The 20,592-nt window shown below is 45.6% G+C and overlaps 1 long non-coding RNA gene across 1 annotated transcript; it reads right to left on the bottom strand.

Annotated features, from left to right (window-relative positions):
• Positions 1 to 15,445: 15,445 nt before the first annotated feature.
• Positions 15,446 to 19,326, bottom strand: LOC118078606 (uncharacterized). Its single transcript, XR_004691744.3, has 2 exons — positions 19,190 to 19,326; positions 15,446 to 16,278 (listed from the first exon to the last, which is right to left on the bottom strand). It is a non-coding gene; the product is annotated as an uncharacterized LOC118078606 (long non-coding RNA).
• Positions 19,327 to 20,592: the final 1,266 nt, after the last annotated feature.

Raw genomic sequence — 20,592 nt, 5'->3', positions numbered from 1 at the left:
AAAATAAGGCAACGCAGGATTTTCCTGAGGTGGAAAAATATAAGGCATACCTCGAAAATAAGCCGTACCGGGTGGTGGGAGCAGGTCTGTGGCAAAGAAGGGTTGCTGCTGCCGCGTTAACCCCCGGGACCTGGCTGCAGTCTCAGCGCGCAGCGCGTGCAGCCCCAGAACCCGACTGCAGCCTTTGTGCACCACGCGCGGACATCCGGAACCCGGCTGTAGCCGCAGCGCGCGCAGCCCCAAAACCCGACTGCAGCATTTGCGCACCGCGCGCGGACACCCGGGACCCGGCTGTAGCCTCAGTGCGCAGCCCCAGGACCCAGCTGCAGCCTTTGCACGCAGACACCCGGGACCTGGCTGCAGCCTCAGCGCGCGCAGCCCCAAAACCCGGCTGCAGCCTTTGTGCACCACGCGCGGACACCCGGGACCCGGCTGCCGTGCGCGAAGACCCGGTGGGAGCAGGTCTGTGGTTTGTACAGGTACTGGTACTTAATTAAAAAATAAGACATCCCTTGAAAATAAGCCATGCTGTGTTTTTTTTCAGGAAAAAATAAATATAAGACGTGTCTTATAATATGAGAAACATGGTAACTGTGAGAAAAGTTCTAAAAGCATCCTTGTTTACCCTTGTCTATTCCTGCGAACCCTGAAATTATTACATTTTCATGCTTTTCCTTTAAGTTTCTAGGAGTTGAAGGTTGTCCAGACCCCTCAGAATCAACTTTGAAGGGTGGGAGAGCACAGGAAAACTCAAAGAAATGTAAGATATTAATTCTATTATACAGGGTATATTTGTGTCCTTCCCTTTCTAGTACACAAACCCTTTCTTTGGATGGGACTATTTTATGTTGTGTTTACCATATGTTGTTGATTCTTAAAATTTAATACTATAAAATATTAAATAAATATCTGACCATTGATAGGCCAATGTCTTCAGTGGCCACATATTCCATGCTACTGTTTTTCTTCATGTTTGGTTGGAATCTAAAAATACTATTAAAAAAAATGCTATTTCTTGTAATATTAACTTTTTGCGTCACTCCCATCATCCCTTGGCCAAACTGGCTGAGCTTGATGCTACTTGGAATGCAATAACCCCATGGCAGCCACAGGTTTCCCATCTTTTCTCCTGCAACAGAAAGGAGATATCTTCTGTCATCCATGCCACAGCCCTTAAGATATTTGGCAATGGAAGGTATATGGCCTCATAATCACCTCTTCCTTCCTCACCCCCCCTTTCCCTTTTATGCTGTGCTTTTTCAGTTGCAATCCTAAACTTGCACCAAGGAGCTACCCCCTTCGTGTTTTGTTTTGTTTTCGTTTCTGATTTTTTTGCAACATGTTCTAGGAGCCCTGCCAAATACACTTTGGAGAAAGAAATGCCTGGCTCTGCTGAAAATTGGGAGAGTCCCCAGCACCAGTCTGTGTGGTCCAGGAATAGTGTGGGGATATTTGTGAGCCTCCAGATGTTGCTGGACTCCAAAACCCATCAGGCCCAGGCAATGGCCAGGAATTATAAGAGTTGTAGTCCAGCAATTCTGGGAGGACCATTGAAATTCCCCGTCCCTCCTGTAGACAGGAATGAACTAGATGTAGAACTGCTCTGACTCCATTTGAAAGGAGCATCCCTACATAGTCCAAGTGCCCTGGGAAATGACAAAGAAGATGAGCAAGGAGAGGCAGGTCTGCGTTCAAAGAAGGAGGCAGAGAGAGTTAAGTTTGGAAAGGAAGAGGCAGCAAAAGGCATGGAGTTTTCTCACTTACCAAGGTCTCAAGAGAAGTTCTCAGGTGAAGGTGAGAGGAGCTGTTGTTGGAATCGTGGGCAGCAAGTCCTTTTATACGATTCCAGGGCTGCAAGTCCCTCCCTTGTAGACAAAAACTGCCTTCAGGTGTCCAACCCTCAAAGGCCCTGACTAATAATTGGAAGCAGATTTCATCCAGCCATCCCTGAGTCGGCCTGTATTAATTAGCATGTGTTTTATCCATTTCCATTTCCCTTTCATCATCCTGCTGTTGACTCTTTTTGATGATTAATTATGATAAGTTTTACAATTGTTGTCACCCCCTGCTTCATAAAGAATGCATGCATGTCAAGGCTACAAGCCCCCAGTTCACTCAGTTCTAGAGTTTGGTGTAAAGCCCATCTTCCCAGGCATGCATGGTTTCATCAGTTTCATAGAAGACCTTTTGAACTTCCCTTTTTAAAGAAGTCTTTGAGATTGAATTCACTAATGGTATCCTCCACTTCCCAACTGAGGAGTGGAGAGTTTAATCCTTCTCGGGGGTCTGTTCCACATGCCTTCCCTTCCTGGTGCTCCACCCCCTGATAGCCCTTGGTCTTGTTGGGTGGGCTCAACACTGAGAGCCAGTGTGGTGTAGTGGTTAAGAGCGGTTGACTCATAATCTGGGGAACCGGGTTCGTGTCTCCGCTCCTACACATGCAGCTGCTGGGTGACCTTCAGCTAGTCACACTTCTCTGAAGTCTCTCAGCCCCATTCACCTTCAAACTCTTCTTCTTCTTCTTCTTCTTCTTCTTCTTCTTCTTCTTCTTCTTCTTCTTCTTCTTCTTCTTCTTCTTCTTCTTCTTCCTGATCTGTGTCCTCCGAACTCAACCATGATCTTCCCAAATGGGTTCAATTCAGGGAAGGTTTGGACTCTGTGTGAATCCAGTGAACACCCTCACCATCTCATCCAGCATCATGTTCCTCCAGCCAGGTGCCTATGGGAAGCCCACTGGAGATCTGAGAACGAACAACAACAAGCAACACGTCGGCTAATAATACAGTGACAATATTTTTATAACACTATACTGTATCAAAATTCATAAACAGAAGGCATATAATATGTGCATGGAGTCAAAAACTAATAAGAATAGGATAAATCTTCCAAACCAGGAGTAGTAGGATTGGTAAGTCACTGTCAAGGATCCCAGAAATACAGGCAGAATGCCTTTCCACAGTCAGTATCCTATCCAAAATAGAGTTTGAAGTGAGTTGGAGCATGGTGGTGCTATGGGCACAACACTACAAATGTGAAATGATGGGTGCTCCAAACTTTGCAATAGACACTTGATATTTAGCTGATTTTTGGAATTCTGGTGGAATTCAAACTGCCTTTGTTATTCACTCGACCTTTCCCTCCAATGAGCAAAGGGTGGAGTATACATGGTCAGGCTGAAAGCAAAAGGTAAGGTGACCGTAACTTCCGTCATAGAGCTTCAGTATGACAACGTAGTGTGCGCACGCTCAGAGGATGACATCCAAACTATCCTAAATATCTTTGCAGAAGCTTACGAAAAAGGTTGGCCTATCACTCAACATCCAAAAAATCAAAGTGTTGCACCAAGAAGTACAAAACAACCCCTCTGCAGCACCACAAATCCAACTCTGGTGTAACGTTGGAAAATGTTGATCACTTCTACCTATGCAGTTACCTTTCCACAAGGGCCAACATTGATGCCGAAATCCAGCATTGCCTGAGCTCTGAATGCGGCTTTCTCCTGATTGAAGTGCAGAGTGTTTGAGGACCGGGATATTCACAGGGAAACCAAAATGCTTGTTTACAAAGCTATTGAACTACCAACCTTACTATATGCTTGTGAAACATGGACCACTTATAAACACCACCTCCCACTCCTCGAAAGATTCCATCAATGGTGTCTCCGAAATTTTTTACACATCACTTGGGAAGACAGGCGAACTAATATCAGTGTACTGGAAGAAGCAAAGATCACCAGTGTTGAAGCAATGATTCTTCAACATCAACTTCGTTGGACTGGTTTAAAGACTGTCTCAAGGCAAATCTAAAAAAAATGCAGTATAAACACTGACAGCTTGGAAACACTGGCCTGCAAGTGCTCCAGTTGGAGAACAGCCTTTACCAAAGGTCTTGTGGACTTTGAAGACGCTCGAACACAGGACACAACGGAGAAACGTGCTAAGAGGAAGGCACGCTTGGCAAATCCACACCGTGATCAACTCCCACCTGGAAACCAATGTCCCCACTGTGGAAGGACATGTGGATCCAGAATTGGCCTCCACTACGGACCCATTGTTAAAATCGTGTTTATGAAAGACAATCTTACTTGGCTACGAGTGATCGCCAAAGAAGGCGTGATTCCCAGCAACTGGCATTCAGAGGAACTGCTACCAAGCACTGCCACCAAGTATGGAACATAAGAAGAACCTGTTGGAGAGTCACATCTTCCCCCAAAGAATCCTGGGAACTGTAGCTTGTGAAGGGTGCTGAGAGGTGTAAGGAGATCATGATTCCCCTTTCAGAGCTACAAATCCCAGAGCAATTTAACCAACAATCCCAGGGCACTTTGGGGATTTTAGCTCTGTGCAGGGAACTGGGGTCCGCTAACAATTTTAGATGTCTAGCACAGATGGGGCCAGTATTATTTAAAAAGAAAATACAGATTGAAAACAAGAATTCAGTAATAGCAGGGTCCAATCCTACGGTGCAGGTCAAAAAGGGATGGCCTTATAAGCATCTGAAGACAATCTTACTCAGCTACGAGTGATCGCCAAAGAAGAAGAAGAAGATGCATGGTCCCACCTCCCCTATTTAATCATCATGGCAGCACTACCAAGTGGCTTGGGATGAGTGATATTGACTGGTCCAAGGTCATGCGGTGAGTTTAATGGCAGAGTGAGGATTTGGACATGAATCTCCTAGGCTCTAGCCCTACACACACACACACACACACACACACACACAGAGAGAGAGAGAGAGAGAGAGAGAGAGAGAGAGAGAGAGAGAGAGAGAGAGAGAGAGAGATCATTGCCCAGGTGTGTGAGTGTATGTGTGTTTCTGTGTATTCCTTGTCTCTATATAGAGAGACAGTCTAAGAAGCTTGAAACAAATGTGATAGAAAAAGGAAACCAAGAGAGGGAAGAGCAATCCCATCCAGCAACTTAAACTCATTCTGAAAGCCAACTTGGAGTAACAAGGTTTGGAGCATGAATGATCCATCTTTGGCACTTTGCATCCTGTCTCTTTGCTTTGGTGAAGCCATAAAATTAAGTAAAAATACTCAGACATAAGCAGTTTGAGCAGCTAAATGGTCCAGCAGTGCTGCTTTGATTTCTTCAATATTACAGGGTAGCCATTTGCAGTCAAAACAAGTAGGTGGGACAAGATGCTTAGATCTTTATGGATGCATTGCTCATTGACTAATGCGGGAATTATTAAGGGAGTTAATAAATGAAAAACAGCAGCTGTTTTTACTCAGACACCCATGGATAGTCACACATACCACCTTACACATAATAGACAGGTTTGGAGCTACTGTAATTTGTGTCAAAACAAACCAGCCGCTTTGTTAGTGAATATGTCTGTCTGGGTCTTTGACAAAGACTGGGGAACATAGTTCATAACCACCCCCAGGGCTTTCAGGACTTCCCATAATTTCTGAAGCCACCCTTGTTTCTAACTGGATCCTGGGATGTCCCAGTTTGGCTCCTGCCAAAGACACCTTTTTGTAGGCCACACACCCCAATTTCCCTACTGGAGGGTGTGGGTTAGCCTTCCCCAGCTAGGCCCACATTGCCTTCACAAGCCATAGATGGAATTGCTGTCAGGTATATTCTTTTGCCATGGTGAGTTTGTGAACCATTTAGGCCCAGGAGCACATTTGCAAACTGGAGAGACTGTCATGGGCACCACAACTTTGCATCCCAAACCTCTTCTGCTGCTTGCATTAGAATGCTTCTGGCACAGAGAAGGGCTGTGGCTCAGTGGTTTAAAAAAAGTGCATCACACACAGAAGGTCTCGGGTTCAATTGCCAAACACCTCCAAGTAGGACTGAGAATTGGCTCCTGCCTGAAACCATGGTGGACAGCTGTGAGGGTACTGGTCGAGCTTTCCGCAAGTAACAACTCCTGGCTCCACGTCTGTATATTTACAACGTTTTATTATACAGATATGTACAAGACAGAGCTAAAGTTCTCATGTCCATTCAGTGACTTTCAGATCCCGGAAGTGGCGTTCTGCGGGAATGCCTCCAACATAGTAGTCTGGGAATCGCTAGTCCCCTCCTTTCTTCCCTGCGTTTAAGTCCCCTGCGTTGTTAAGGTGACAGGGCTACTACCTTCCTCTCTGTTCCTGAGCTGCTCAGATGTTGCCCAGGCTCCCTAGAGTCAGAGAGCCCCTCAATCACAGGGCTCTGTACCTGCCTGTCGCTACTCAGTGACATTCCCGTACTGCCCTGGCGTTGCTCGGAACCCCCAGCATCAGAGACCCCCTGTGCCTCGTCTCTGGGCTCTCTGCTGACCCCTGGTGGTCCCCTGACAACAGCTGGTTCTCAATTTGCGTAGACCAAAGGTGAGCAACATACAGTGGTACCTCACAAGACGAATTTAATTTGTTCCGCGAGTCAATTCATTTTGCGAAAAATTCGTCTTGTGAATCGCGGTTTCCCATAGGAATGCATTGAAACTAATTTTCTTGCCCATAGGAACGCATTTATTAAATTTCAATGCATTCCTATGGGAAACCGCAAGACTAATTTTTCGCAAAATGAATTCGTCTTGCGAGTCACCATCAGATCGCAAGACGCATTCGTCTTGCGAAAAATTCGCCTTGCAGGGCATTCGTCTTGCGAGATACCACTGTAGTGGGCCCTCCAGATGTTTTTGTAGTATGAATCTTCTCCGTTGGTCAAGCTTCGACTGGGGCTCCTGTCAAGTCCTGGCCAACTTTTGGAACATCTGAATAGCCCAGGCCATTGACACATTCACTCCTGAGCACCCTCTCCTGCTTTGTGGAGCCTGCTTGGCTCTCCGTTATACCCCAGAGCATAGGGGAATGAAACAAGCTGGGGGATGATTTGAATGCAAATGGAGGTTGATGCAGATAATACTGAGACACAGTTAATGGGTGGCTTCATAGACTAGATGGGTCTTATACTCCCTCTGAAGGAGTGGGTATGCACTTTGGGGGCATTTCTGGACCCATTTCTGTAGCTTGAAGCTCAGGTGACCTCAGTAGCACAGAGTGCCTTATACCAGGAGGACATAGCCTTGGAGCACCCTGCGGGAGCCCACCCAACAAGATCAAGGGCTCTCAGGGCATGGAGCATCAGGGAGGAAGAGACAGGGGAGGAACTTTGCAAGGAGACCCCCAAGCGGGATTGAACTTTCCACTCCTCAGCTGGAAAGTGGAGGATACTAGTAATTATAATTATTATTATAATTTATTATTTATACCCTGCCCATTTGGCTGGGTTTCCCCAGCCACTACGGGTGGCTTCCAACCTAATATTAAAAACAGTACAGCATCAAACATTAAAAACTTCCCTAAACAGGGCCACCTTCAGTTGTCTTCTAAAAGTAAAATAGTTACTTATTGCCTTGACATCTGCTGGGAGGGCGTTACACAGGGTGGGTGCCACTACCGAGAAGGCCTTCTGTCTGGTTCCCTGTAACCTCACTTTTCGCAATGAGGGAATCGCCAGAAGGCCCTCAGTGCTGGATCTCAGTGTCTGGGCTGAATGGTGGGGGTGGAGATGCTCCTTCAGGTATACAGGACCGAGGCCGTTTAGGGTTTTAAAGGTCAGTACCAACACTTTGAATTGTGCTCGGAAACGTACTGGGAGAGAGTGTAGATCTTTCCGGACCGGTGTTATGTGGTCCCAGCGGCCACTCCCAGTCACTAGTCTAGCTGCCGCATCCTGGATTAATTGCAGTTTCTGGCTCACCTTCAAAGGTAGCCCCACGTAGAGAGCATTGCAGTAGTCCAAACGGGAGATAACCAGGGCATGCACCACTCTGGCAAGACAGTCTGTGGGCAGGTAGGGTCTCAGCCTGTGTACCAGATGGAGATCCATGGACAGCTGTGAGTCCAAAATGACTCCTAGGCTGCGCAACTGGTCTTTCAGGGGCACAGTTACCCCATTCAAGACCAGGAAGTCCCCCACGCCTGCCCGCCTCCTGTCCCCCCAAAACAGTATTTCTGTCTTGTCAAGATTCAACCTCAATCCGTTAGCTGCCATCCATCCTCCAACCACCTCCAGGCACTCACACAGGACCTTCACTGCCTTCACTGGTTCTGATTTAAAAGAAAGGTCAAGCTGGGTGTCATCTTCATACTGATGAACACCCAACCCAAACCCCCTGATGATCTCTCCCAGCGGCTTCATATAGATATTAAAAAGCATGGGTGAAAGAACGGAACCCTGAGGCACCCCACAAGTGAGTGCCCAGGGGTCTGAACACTCATCCCCCAACACCACTTTCTGAACATGAGAGATGGACCCATGGCATGACTGCCGGATGGCCCCTGAATTCAATTTCAAAGACTTTTTAAAAAGGGAAGTTTAAAAGGTTTTCTATGAAACCGATGAAACCACCCATGGCTGGGAAGATGGGCTTTACACCAAACTCTAGAACAGAGTGGACTAGGGGCTTGAAACCTTGACATGCAAACATTCTTTATGGCAGGGGGCAACACCAATTGTAAAAAGTATCATAATCAATCATCAAAAGGAGTAAATAGGAGGATAATGAAAGGGGAATGGAATTGTACAAAGCACATGCTAATGAATACAGGGTGGCTCAGGATGAAGTCCACTTCCAATAATTAGTCAGGGCCTTTGAGGGTTGGACCCCTGAAGGCAGTTTTTGTCTACAAGGGAGGGACTTGCAGTCCTGGAATCGTATAAAAGGCCTTTCTGCCCATGATTCCAACAACAGCTCCTCTCACCTTCACCTGAGAACTTCTCTTGAGACCTTGGTAAGTGAGAGAACTCCATGCCTTTTGCTGCCTCTTCCTTTCCAAACTTCACTCTCTCTGTCTCCTTCTTTGAACGCAGACCTGCCTCTCCTTGCTCATCTTCTTTGTCATTTCCCAGGGCACTTGGACTATGTAGGGATGCTCCTTTCATATGGAGTCAGAGCAGTTCTGCATCTAGTTCATTCCTGTCTACAGGAGGGACGGGGAATATCAATGGTCCTCCCAGAGTTGCTGGACTACAACTCTTATAATTCCTGGCCATTGCCTGGGCCTGATGGGTGTTGGAGTCCAGCAACATCTGGAGGCTCACAGATATCCCCACCCTATTCCTGGTCCACACAGACTGGTGCTGGGGGCTTTCCCAATTTTCAGCAGAGCCAGGCATTTCTTTCTCCAAAGTGTATTTGGCAGGGCTCCTAGAACATGTTGCAAAAAAATCAGAAACGAAAACAAAACAAAACACGAAGGGGGTAGCTCCTTGGTGCAAGTTTAGGATTGCAACTGAAAAAGCACAGCATAAAAGGGAAAGGGGGGGTGAGGAAGGAAGAGGTGATTATGAGGCCAGATACCTTCCATTGCCAAATATCTTAAGGGCTGAGGCATGGATGACAGAACATATCTCCTTTCTGTTGCAGGAGAAAAGATGGGAAACCTGTGGCTGCCATGGGGTTGTTGCATTCCAAATAGCATCAAGCTCAGCCAGTTTGGCCAAGGGATGATGGGGGTTGGAGCAAGAAGTTAATAAGAAATTGGATTTTTTGAGTATAATGAGATTCCAACCAAACATGAAGAAGAATGGTAGCACAGTAGCTACATGGAATATGTGACCACTGAAGGCATTGGCCTATCCATGGAGAGATATTTATTTATTTATTTTACAGTTTTAGATTTTAACAATCAACAACATATGGTAAACACAACATAAAATGGTCCCATCCAAAGAAAGGGTTTGTGTATGAGAAAGGGAAGGACATAAATATATAATAGAATCAATATCTTACATTTCTTTGAGTTTTCCTGTGCTCTCACACTCTTCATTGTTGATTCTGAGGGGTCTGGACAACCTTCAACTCTTAGAAACATAAAAGAAAAGCTATAATAATTTCAGGGTTCGTAGGAACAGACAAGAGTAAACAAGGATGCTTTTAGATCTTTTCTCAAAGTTAATCAAATGGGTGATAGACACACTTTAGTGAGGCACGTGTTCCAAAAGCGGGGAGCTGCTTGGAAGTAGACCATCTCACGAGGTCGCAACTGAGACAAACCCGTTGGTGACACCACCAAGAGGCCTCCAATGCTGGACTGCTGCTCTATAGCTGGCCTGGTGTGTTTTTTTAATCATAGGGTATTTTTTTAATGGACTTCCAGATTGTGTTATAATCTCCTCTTCTTCCTCTCCTTCTTCTTCACTGGCAGTGGTAGGGCTTGTTGTTGTAGTTGTTGTTGTTTTTTCCAAATTGGATGCATGAATCATGAATAAATTGGATTAATGTTTGCTTATCATCATTTCAGATCCAGAACCCATCACTCCATAATGGTCTGCGGCTACGCTTCCTCCTGCTGTTACCCAGTTGGCACTCTGGGCTCGCTGAGACCAAGTTGTGGCTTTGGGGGCTATGGGGGCTATAGAGGCTACGGTGGCTTTGGCTCCACTGGATTCTATGGGGGTTCAACTGGTGGTGGAGTGCCATCCAGTAGCCTCGCTATAAATCCTAATGCCAGTGTTGATTGCGTGTCTCAGATGCCACCATCGGAAGTAGTCATCCAGCCAGCTCCATGTAGTGTGATATGTCCAGGACCAATACTCACAGCCACATGTGAGCCAGTTCGTGTGGGAGGATATACTGCCTGTGGGGGCACATCCTCCTTTGGAGCTGGCCTGGGATACGGCTGCTCTGGACGCTATTCATGCTATTAAAGAGAGCACTCAGACCGGCAGATTGCCCACACCGGCAATTGACAAACTCGGCATGGCTTCACAATTGATGATCTCATGGGCCTAGGTTCCAGAAATGCCAAGTGTCCCCAGTCAAACCACCAGGTTTTCCAGATGCCCAGATGCTTGTCTCATCCATGTTTGCCTTCCAAATGTGCAGCTGCTTCCTAGGATGTGCTGATCCCAACTTCTATTCACTATGCATTATTTCTTTGTCTTCTTCTTCTTTACTTTTGCTGTGGAATGTTTCTCCAGTTGAGGGGCAAATGTTTGAATGCATCCCACTTGTATTGCGCTCGAATGCCATAGAAACATAATACAACTCTAAATGTGCATGTATTATCTGTGTCATCAAGATCAATGTTTGAATCACCTTACTGCAATGCCTTCAAGGCAATTCTTCCTTTGTTTCTGGAATGAAAATGTTCTGTCTTCCTCTTATGCATTAAACTGAGCTTCAGCATAGCACCTGTTCTCTGTGGGTTTCTTTAATAATTGCCCCTCACTCCTGCACCAACACCCAACTTTGAGCCATATCCCTGAGAAACATAAGACTTTTTTTGGAGGGGGGGGTATTTTACTCTCCAAAGATAAATTGCACCATAAAATGTGGGAGGTTGGGAAGAAAAAAGAAACATTACAAATAGCTCAGTGTTGTGAGGGAATTTTGTGGGCAGGCTGCCAACTTGAATACAATATTTTTGGGGGAGGTAAGCTCTGCCCCACATACCTGATCACATAACATGTTGCATGTGTCAGTGTTTGAAAAAGATGTGGTTCTGACCATAAACGGGCTTTTATGTGTATGTCCGTAGCAAAAGGAAGAACAAAGAAACAGTGGGGTCACTTAGAGGAGAAGATGGTGAAATGCAAACAGGGGACAGAGAAAGGGCAGAACTCCTCAATACCTTTTTAATAATAATAATAATAATAATAATTTATTATTTATACCCCGCCCATCTGGCCGGGTTCCCCCAGCCACTTTTTTGCCTCAGTCTTCTCCAAAAAAGAAAACAATGCCTGACCTGAAGAATATGGAGCAGATGATTCAGCAGGGGAAACACAGCCCCGAACAAGTAAAGAATACTTGGCTAGTTTACATGTATTCAAGTCTCCAGGGCCAGATGAACTACATCCAAGAGTAATAAAAGAACTGGCAGAGGTGATTTCAGGACCACTGGCAGTAATCTTCGAGAATTCCTGGAGAACAAGCGAAGTCCCAGCAGACTGGAGGAGGGCAAATGTTGTCCCTATTTTCAAAAAGGGGGAAAGAGAGGACCCAAACAATTACCGCCCAGTCAGCCTGACATCAATACCAGGAAAGATTCTAGAGCAGATCATTAAGCAAACAGTCTGTGAGCACCTAGAAAGGAACGCTGTGATGACTAAAAGTCAGCATGGGTTTCTGAAAAATTAGGTCATGTCAGACTAATCTGATGTCATTTTTTGACAGAATTACAAGCCTGGTAGATGAAGGGAATGCTGTGGACATAGCCTTTCTCGATTTCTGCACGGTCTTTGACAAGGTGCCCCATGATATCCTTGTAAAGAAGCTGGTAAAATGTGGGCTAGACAATGCTACCATTCAGTGGATTTGTAACTGGCTGACTGACCGAACCCAAAGCGTGCTCATCAATGGCTCCTCTACATCGTGGAGAGAAGTGACTAGTGGGGTGCCACAGGGTTCTGTCTTGGGCCCAGTCTTATTCAACATCTTTATCAATGACTTGGATGATTGGCTTGAGGGCATCCTGAGCAAGTTTGCAGATGACACCAAATTGGGAGGGATGGCTAATACACCAGAGGACAAGATCACACTTCAAAATGACCTTAACAGATTAGACAACTGGGCCAAAGCAAACAAGATGAATTTTAACAAGGAGAAATGTAGAGTACGACACTTGGGCAAAAAGGAAAAAAAAGAAAGGCACAAATATAGGATGGGTGACACCTGGCTTGAGAGCAGTACATGTGAAAAGGATCTAGGAGTCTTGGTAGACCACAAACTTGACATGAGTCAACAGTGTGATGCAGCAGCTAAAAAAGCCAATTCTGGGCTGCATCAATAGGAGTATAGCATATAGATCAAGGGAAGTAATAGTACCACTGTATTCTGCTCTGGTCAGACCTCACCTGGAGTACTGTGTCCAGTTCTGGGCACCACAGTTCAAGAAGGATACTGACGAGCTGGAATGTGTCCAGAGGAGGGCAACCAAAATGGTCAAAGGCCTGGAAACAATGCCTTATGAGGAACAGCTTAGGGAGCTGGGTATGTTTAGCCTGGAGAAGAGAAGGTTAAGGAGTGATATGATAGCCATGTCCAAATATATTAAAGGATGTCATATAGAAGAGGGTGAAAGGTTATTTTCTTCGGCTCCAGAGAAGCGGACACGGAGCAATGGATTCAAGCTACAAGAAAGAAGATTCCACCTAAACATTAGGAAGAACTTCCTGACAGTAAGAGCTGTTTGACAGTGGAATTTGCTGCCAAGGAGTGTGGTGGAGTCTCCTTCTTTGGAGGTCTTTAAGTAGAGGCTTGACAGCCATCTGTCAGGAATGCTTTGATGGTGTTTCCTGCTTGGCAGGGGGTTGGACTGGATGGCCCTTGTGGTCTCTACCAACTCTATGATTCTATGACCTCCTTTTTACTTTTTTGCCTAGTCCTCGGGCCCTAGTTGGCACAAAAGAGTCTTTGAGAAAGAGTATTCTTGCAGAGTATAGCTGCTTTTATACTTGAAAAGTCTTCTTCTCCAACCACGACTGACAGCTTTTACACACACCAGACTCAGCCAATTTTATACCGTCCAACCAACCCACAAGCGCACACAATCAAAGACCACTCTATATATACAGGCATAGGGTGACACCTGGCCTCGGTCCAGTATACCTGAAGGAGCATCTCCACCTCCATCATTCTGCCCGGACACTGAGGTCCAGCACCAAGGGCCTTCTGGTGGTTCCCTCATTGCGAGAAGGTAAGTTACAGGGAACCAGGCAGATGGCCTTCTCGGTGGTGGCGCCTGCCCTGTGGAACGCCCTCCCAACAGATGTCAAAAAGGAAAACAACTACCAGAGTTTTAGAAGACATCTGAAGGCAGCCCTGTTCAGGGAGGCTTTTAATGTTTAATAGATTATTGTGTTTTATTCTTCTGTTGGAAGCCGCCCAGAGTGGCTGGGGAGACCCGGCCAGATGGGTGGGGTATAAATAATAAATTATTATTATTATTATTATTATTATTATTATTATTATTATTATTATTATGACACGTTGCATGAGTCAGTTCCTTTTCTATTAAAGAAACTGTGGCTAATTTTAAGCCATGACAGCACACACACTAATTGAATTGCAATGTCCATCAGCTTTGGGGTGGCAGCCCCCTCAAAAAAAAAATTAGGGTGAGATGACAAAGGCGAAGAAAAAGCCATTCCACTTCTGGGTGTGATGGCATTGCGGTCAGAGCATGTGGCCTCCACATACAGTGGGGTCTGGCAAAGCCCTGCGTCATGGCCCTCGGCCGGCCAATCTGGTCAGCCAGGGGGCATGGCTTATCCCCTTTAAACAGCCGCACAGCCAAGGGGATCCCCCTCTTGTTTCAGCTTCCGCGGAGGCCTCGGGGTCTTGACACGCAAGCAACAACCAAGAGCTAATTGAGTTTGGAGGAAAAGAAATACCTGAGAGTTGAGTGGGAAGTTTATAGGGGGAGATGGCCCTACCCCCGTAAGGGCTAGCTTTCTAAATGTCTCAACCCCTTCTCCTTCTCAGGAGATCCCATGAGCTGCCACCCTGCCAAATTTAACCTGTCACACAAATGACAACAGAGAACAAGCCTGAGGTTAAGAGTCTTGTGCTCTACCAACACAAACACACATGATTGAGGGGTGTCATTATCATGTCCTGCCTGTGATCTCCATGTAGGCATCTGGTAGGTCGGGTGTTAGAAACAGGGCAGAAAAGAGCAGTCAGAATGATCAAGGAGGTGCTTATAAAATTATGGAGGGCAGAAAGTGGATACTAACTCATGGACAACCTGATAGTCTTATGTTCTTGTTTGAGGCTTGTCAATTAGGAGAAATGTGGAACTACCCCCCTAACCATAGTCTGACCAGTCTGACCTTCTTGCTGGCAGACACTCCAGGTTTGGGGAGCTGTCTGTCACCTTCCTCCTCCTTAACCTCAGTGTTGCCCTTGTGTAACTCAGCAGAAAGGGGGGTGGGGAGAAAACTAGCTTTAGCTGGCTCTCCCTGTCATTGGCTCTGATGCAACCTACAGTTTCGGCTTCAATGGAAAAATAGGGGCTCAAATCCCCATGCTGCTATGTGAAATAAGATGCTGAACTAGATTGCCCTTGGGCCTGATGTAAAACTTTCCATAGAGCATATATTTCTCTCTCTCTTTCTCCTTGTGATGGGGAATATTTTTTTAATGAAAAATTAGAATTCAAAAAACTGTGGCCCTCTAAACATTGTTGGACTACAGCGCCAATAATTCCCCAGCCAATTCCCCAGCATGGCCAATGCACAGGGAAGATGGGGTTTGTAGTCCAAAAATATCTTTGTTGGCCAATGGCTCCCCCTCATACAGCAGGAGTAGTCAATGAAGTGCCTTCCATATGCTCTGGAGCTCCAAGTCCCATCATCCCTAACCATAGGACATCTTGGGTGAAACTAATTTGATGTGGAGACCAGCAACTTTTAGAAGATGCCACATTGGTTACCTTGCAACAGAGGATGAAGGGAAAGGAGGGGGAAGAAAACTCAACAGAAACATTCTATGATATGCTGAACATTTTAATGAGAAAATGAAGGAAGGAGTCAGTGGAAATGGTTCAGGGCAGATGGAGATAAATGCAACATGGAACACTGAAAAAACAATGATCAGACATCTTGACTACTGAGCTAGACATCACAAAGACAAAGCTGATAAATCATTGTAGGCTAAGCCAACAGGGTTGACCACCAGTCTTCACTTTGTCCATGTTGACTTTGTATCTTTCATAGTTGAAGTAGCTGTGGTAGAGGGTCCTGGTTCACCAGTAAAGGGTGGAATAGAAGGTGATGGGTGTGGCTGAGAAACAGGAGCCTGCTCTTAAGATAAGCATGCCAAGATAGAGCAACTCAAAGGAATAAAGTAAAAGCAGCATCTGGCTTGTTAAGAGAAGTGTTGAGGCTCACAAATCCCACAGGTTCCACAGTGAGGATTCTGGAGCACTCAGCATTTCTGAATACCACGTTCATTCATTTAGCCTAGGATCAGAATCTTGAGTCTTCTTTCTTGGATGTTCCGTCAATGTTGTGTCTCAGATTTACATGGCCAGCCTTTTCCTTGGTAGGAAGCTCGACCAAAAGGGACACAAATCCTTATGACACGGTACCCGGGAGGACACGGCAGACCAGGATAGCAGGGGATGCACCCTGTGATGGGGCGATACCCCCGAGGACATGGCCAAATCCGGCTAGGAAACTGTGGACGTTGTGGGTAGTAGCAGCCCGGATACTGATAAGAGAAGGAGTCAAGGCTGGAGAGAGCATCCATTTCTGGATCATAGAAGTCTTCCAGCAGCATACTGTCATTCAGGAAAGACATGTTGGAGCAGGTAGGGTAGATCTGAAATGACATTTGGATGTAGCGATTATGATCCACAAATACAGGATTAAAACAGAGATGTGGAACCTCAGACCCAGGTGCCAACTACAGGCCCCTCTAACTAGCCCCCAAAACTCTCCCCAAGTCACACATCCTTCTTGACAGCCGCATCCCCTTTTCTCCATAGTTCAAAAGTCTCACTGACGCTGCTTCAAAACCCATTTACTTTTTGCCTCCCTGGCTGTTAGCAAGGACACTGTTGCAGAAATCTTCAGGCCCCTCTAACTAGCCCCCAAAACTCTCCCCAAGTCACACATCCTTCTTGACAGCCACACTGCTTCTCCTCCACAGTTCACAGCTGACACTGACCCTGCTTCAAGTCCCATGTATTTTTTGCCTGCCTGGAAGGTGCTCTTGAAATCTGTCAATTCCTCTCGCTTGTCTGAAAGGAAGAGACAGAGGAGTGTGCACTTGCATGTAGAAATTTGCCCACTGCAGAAAAGATATCATTTACATTTACAGTGGAACCTCGGTTTATGAACACCTCGGTTTATGAATTTTCGGTTTATGAACACCGTGGACCCAGCTGGAACGGATTAATTCATTTTCCATTACTTTCAATGGGAAAGTTCGCTTCAGTTTATGAACGCTTCAGTTTATGAACAGACTTCCGGAACCAATTACACCCATGCTTCAGTTTATGAACGCTTCAGTTTAAGTACTCCGCGGACCCGTCTGGAACGGATTAATCCACTTTCCATTACTTTCAATGGGAAAGTTCGCTTCAGTTTATGAACGCTTCAGTTTAAGTACTCTGTGGACCGTCTGGAACGGATTAATCCACTTTCCATTACTTTCAATGGAAAAGTTCGCTTCAGTTTATGAACGCTTCAGTTTATGAACAGACTTCCGGAACCAATTGTGTTCATAAACCGAGGTACCACTGTATAACTCCTCTCTCTTTTGTCTCTGGTGTCTCCCATCGTTGGCTATATCAGAGAGGGGGGTGGAAAGAGAAAAATTTGGCCCATGTTCCTGATCTTAATTGTACATCTGACCAAAGGCTCATCCAGTCTAGCATCCTTTTCTCACAGTGGCCAGCAAGAGGACCCAATGGGAAGCCCATAAAGAGGACCTTGTTGAAACAGCACTCACTACATTGCTCTTTCCCAGTGCTGGTGTTCAGAGGCTCCTCTGCTTCTGACACTGGAGGTCTATCATATTTACCCCGGCAGGTAGCAAGGACACAGTTGCCTAAATCTGCAACTGATCTCCCTTGTGGTGGGATTCCATGGCAAGAATGAATGCCTCTGCATCCAGGTTGAATCCTGACAAGGTTGAGGTTGAATCCTGACAAGACAGAAGTACTGTTTGTGGGGGACAGGAGGCAGGCAGGTGTGGAGGACTCCCTGGTCCTGAATGGGGTAACTGTGCCCCTGAAGGACCAGGTGCGCAGCCTGGGAGTCATTTTAGACTCACAGCTGTCCATGGAGGCACAGGTTATTTCTGTATCCAGGGCAGCTGTTTATCAGCTCCATCTGGTACGCAGGCTGAGACCCTACCTGCCCGCGCACTGTCTCGCCAGAGTGGTGCATGCTCTAGTTATCTCTCACTTGGACAACTGCAATGCGCTCTATGTGGGGTTACCCTTGAAGATGAATTGGAAACTACAACTAATCCAGAATGCGGCAGCTAGACTGGTGACTGGGAGCAGCCGCCAAGACCACATAACACCGGTCTTGAAAGACCTGCACTGGCTCCCAGTATGTTTCCGAGCACAATTCAAAGTGTTGGTGCTGACCTTTAAAGCCCTAAACGGCCTCGGTCCAGGATACCTGAAGGAGCATCTCCACCTCCATCACTCTGCCCAGACACTGAGGTCCTCGCCGAGGGCCTTCTGGCGGTTCCCTCACTGCGAGAAGCCAAGTTACAGGGAACCAGGCAGAGGGCCTTCTCGGTAGTGGCACCTGCCCTGTGGAACTCCCTCCCACCAGATGACAAAGAGAAAAACAACTACCAGACTTTTAGAGGACATCTGAATGCAGCCCTGTTTAGGGAAGCTTTTAATCTTTAAGAAATTAGTGTGTTCTAATATTTCTGTTGGAAGCCGCCCAAAGTGGCTGGGGAAACCCAGTCAGATGGGTGGGGTATAAATAAATTATTATTATTATTATTATTATTATTATTATTATTATTATTTATTATCCATCTTTTCAAAGCTTGTTGCTTTCCTTTTACTGCATCTCTTCCATTGCATAACGAGAATGTGCCCACTTGAGGAAGGGGCCATAGCTCAGTGGCTGAGCTTCTGTTTGGATGCAGAAACTCCTAGTTTCATTACTCAGGATCTCCAGGTAGGGCAGGAAGAGTTATTGAATTCCCATAACTCAAGTGGCCGATCATATTATTATTTTCCATGCAGAAGGTTCCACGTTCAACCATCAGCATCTGATGATAGAACTGGGAAGGGCCTGGTTTGAAATCCTGGAGAAAACTTGTCAGTGAGTGTAGACAGTACTGACCAGCGATCTGACTCTGTAGGGGAGAGCTCCCTCTGTTCCATGTGAGCCTTCCCCCCAAAAAAATTACCCAAACCTTTTTCTGTAGGGAATATTTTGGGGGACGTTGTGCCTCCAAACAATTTCAGCTATGCCAAATTCAGAGACTCTTTTCTCATGAAGACTAGAACACCCATGAAATGGTGACCATTCATGAGAGGCATCTGAACACCAAACCACAGTTCAGCTGAAACACTCGTTTTGAATATTCCTCCAGAATTTTGTGCAGGGGAAAAGTTGGACATTTATCTCAACATTTCTCTCTCGGTAGAATTCAGTGGTGAGAGAAAAAAATACCAAGTTAGTCTGATATTCAACAACCTACAGAGAAGTATTTCTATCAGCAAGAAACCTATGAACAGGGAAGAATTTACCTGGCTTCCTGCTGGATCCGAAGAGATACTTTCAGAGTATCAGATGCTTCTGGAGCGATCTGTATGGGAGACAGCCCTTTTTATACGGTTTGTTGGCATGCATAGAGGAAATAACTCTTGCTCAATTCCAGGAAATAAAAAATAATCGTTAGATCTTTAATTGTCAGCTGTTTCACTGAAGCTCCCTAATTATTTTGACTTGTCCGTTTAACGTTGTGTTTTTCACCTACCCTTACCTTTGCAAAGGACGCAGGTAAACAGTGTGGGCTGGTGGTGTGGGAAGGGTGTCTGAGATTACTCATTAAAGTTGGAATTCCATATCAGCTGAACGCAATGAAGGTTAGTAGACACATGTGGATTGTGCTGAAAGTTTGTTTTAGAACACATTGAAGAAGATTTTCAGCTGCATATCCCCCCTCCCTGTTCTACAAGAATATTATCAGGGGGTGGGGAAGCTGTGGCCCTCTAGATCAGTGTTTCTCAACCAGTGTGCCTCCAGATGTTTTGGGACTACAACTCCCATTATCCCTAGCTAGCAAGACCAGTGGTCAGGAATGATGGGAGTTGTAGTCCCAAAACATCTGGAGGCACACTGGTTGAGAAACACTGCTCTAGATCAGGCATCCCCAAACTGCAGCCCTCCAGATGTTTTGGCCTACAACTCCCATCATCCCTAGCTAACAGGACCAGTGGACAGGGATGATGGGAATTGTAGTCCAAAACATCTGGAGGGCCGAAGTATGTATGTATGTATGTATGTATGTATGTATGTATGTATGTATGTATGTATTTAGCCAAATTGCTGAATCATTTAATCAAAACCTCCTGTAAGAAATAAAAGAGTAGATTAAAAACACTGCTGAAAGCTATAAAACTATAGAGAAATGAAATGCATTATCCTTAACATGCAAATGCAATAAGTAAACTGCAAAAGAAAAAAGAAAAAATATAGATAACTAACTCAACTTGGTAGGCTTGGTGAAATTAAAATTTATTCTTTTTGTAAAGCACTTTGAGGCTTTTTTTTAAAAAAAACAAATGTTACGAAATGAATAAATAAAATGTTTTCAGTCTTCCTGGTAGGAATAGGCAAGGAGTTTCACAGCACTGCGCTGCCACAACTGAAAGACCGAATCCTTGCAGTTGCAGAAGGAAGATTATGTAGCACAGGTCTTCTTTATTTATTTTAACAACACTCAACTGGGCCTGGGTGGTTTCTGCTCTCAGGAGTATGCTTGCATTCACACATGCGGTTGCACCCCTGCTTGCGCTGTTGGCCAACACCCTCCTGTTCTCTCTACCTCCTATTGTCAGGGCTGGTTCAGCTGCAGGTCAGAAAGGAGACTCAGATCAATAATGTTGATTCTTTATTCGAGGAAAAAGAATGCAAAGAAAGAAACCTC

This window comes from Zootoca vivipara, chromosome 16 (genome assembly GCF_965207765.1).
Source record: "Zootoca vivipara chromosome 16, rZooViv2.hap1.1, whole genome shotgun sequence".
NCBI classification, from domain to species: Eukaryota; Metazoa; Chordata; class Lepidosauria; order Squamata; family Lacertidae; genus Zootoca; species Zootoca vivipara.
This window is presented reverse-complemented; position numbering and strand designations above follow the sequence as displayed.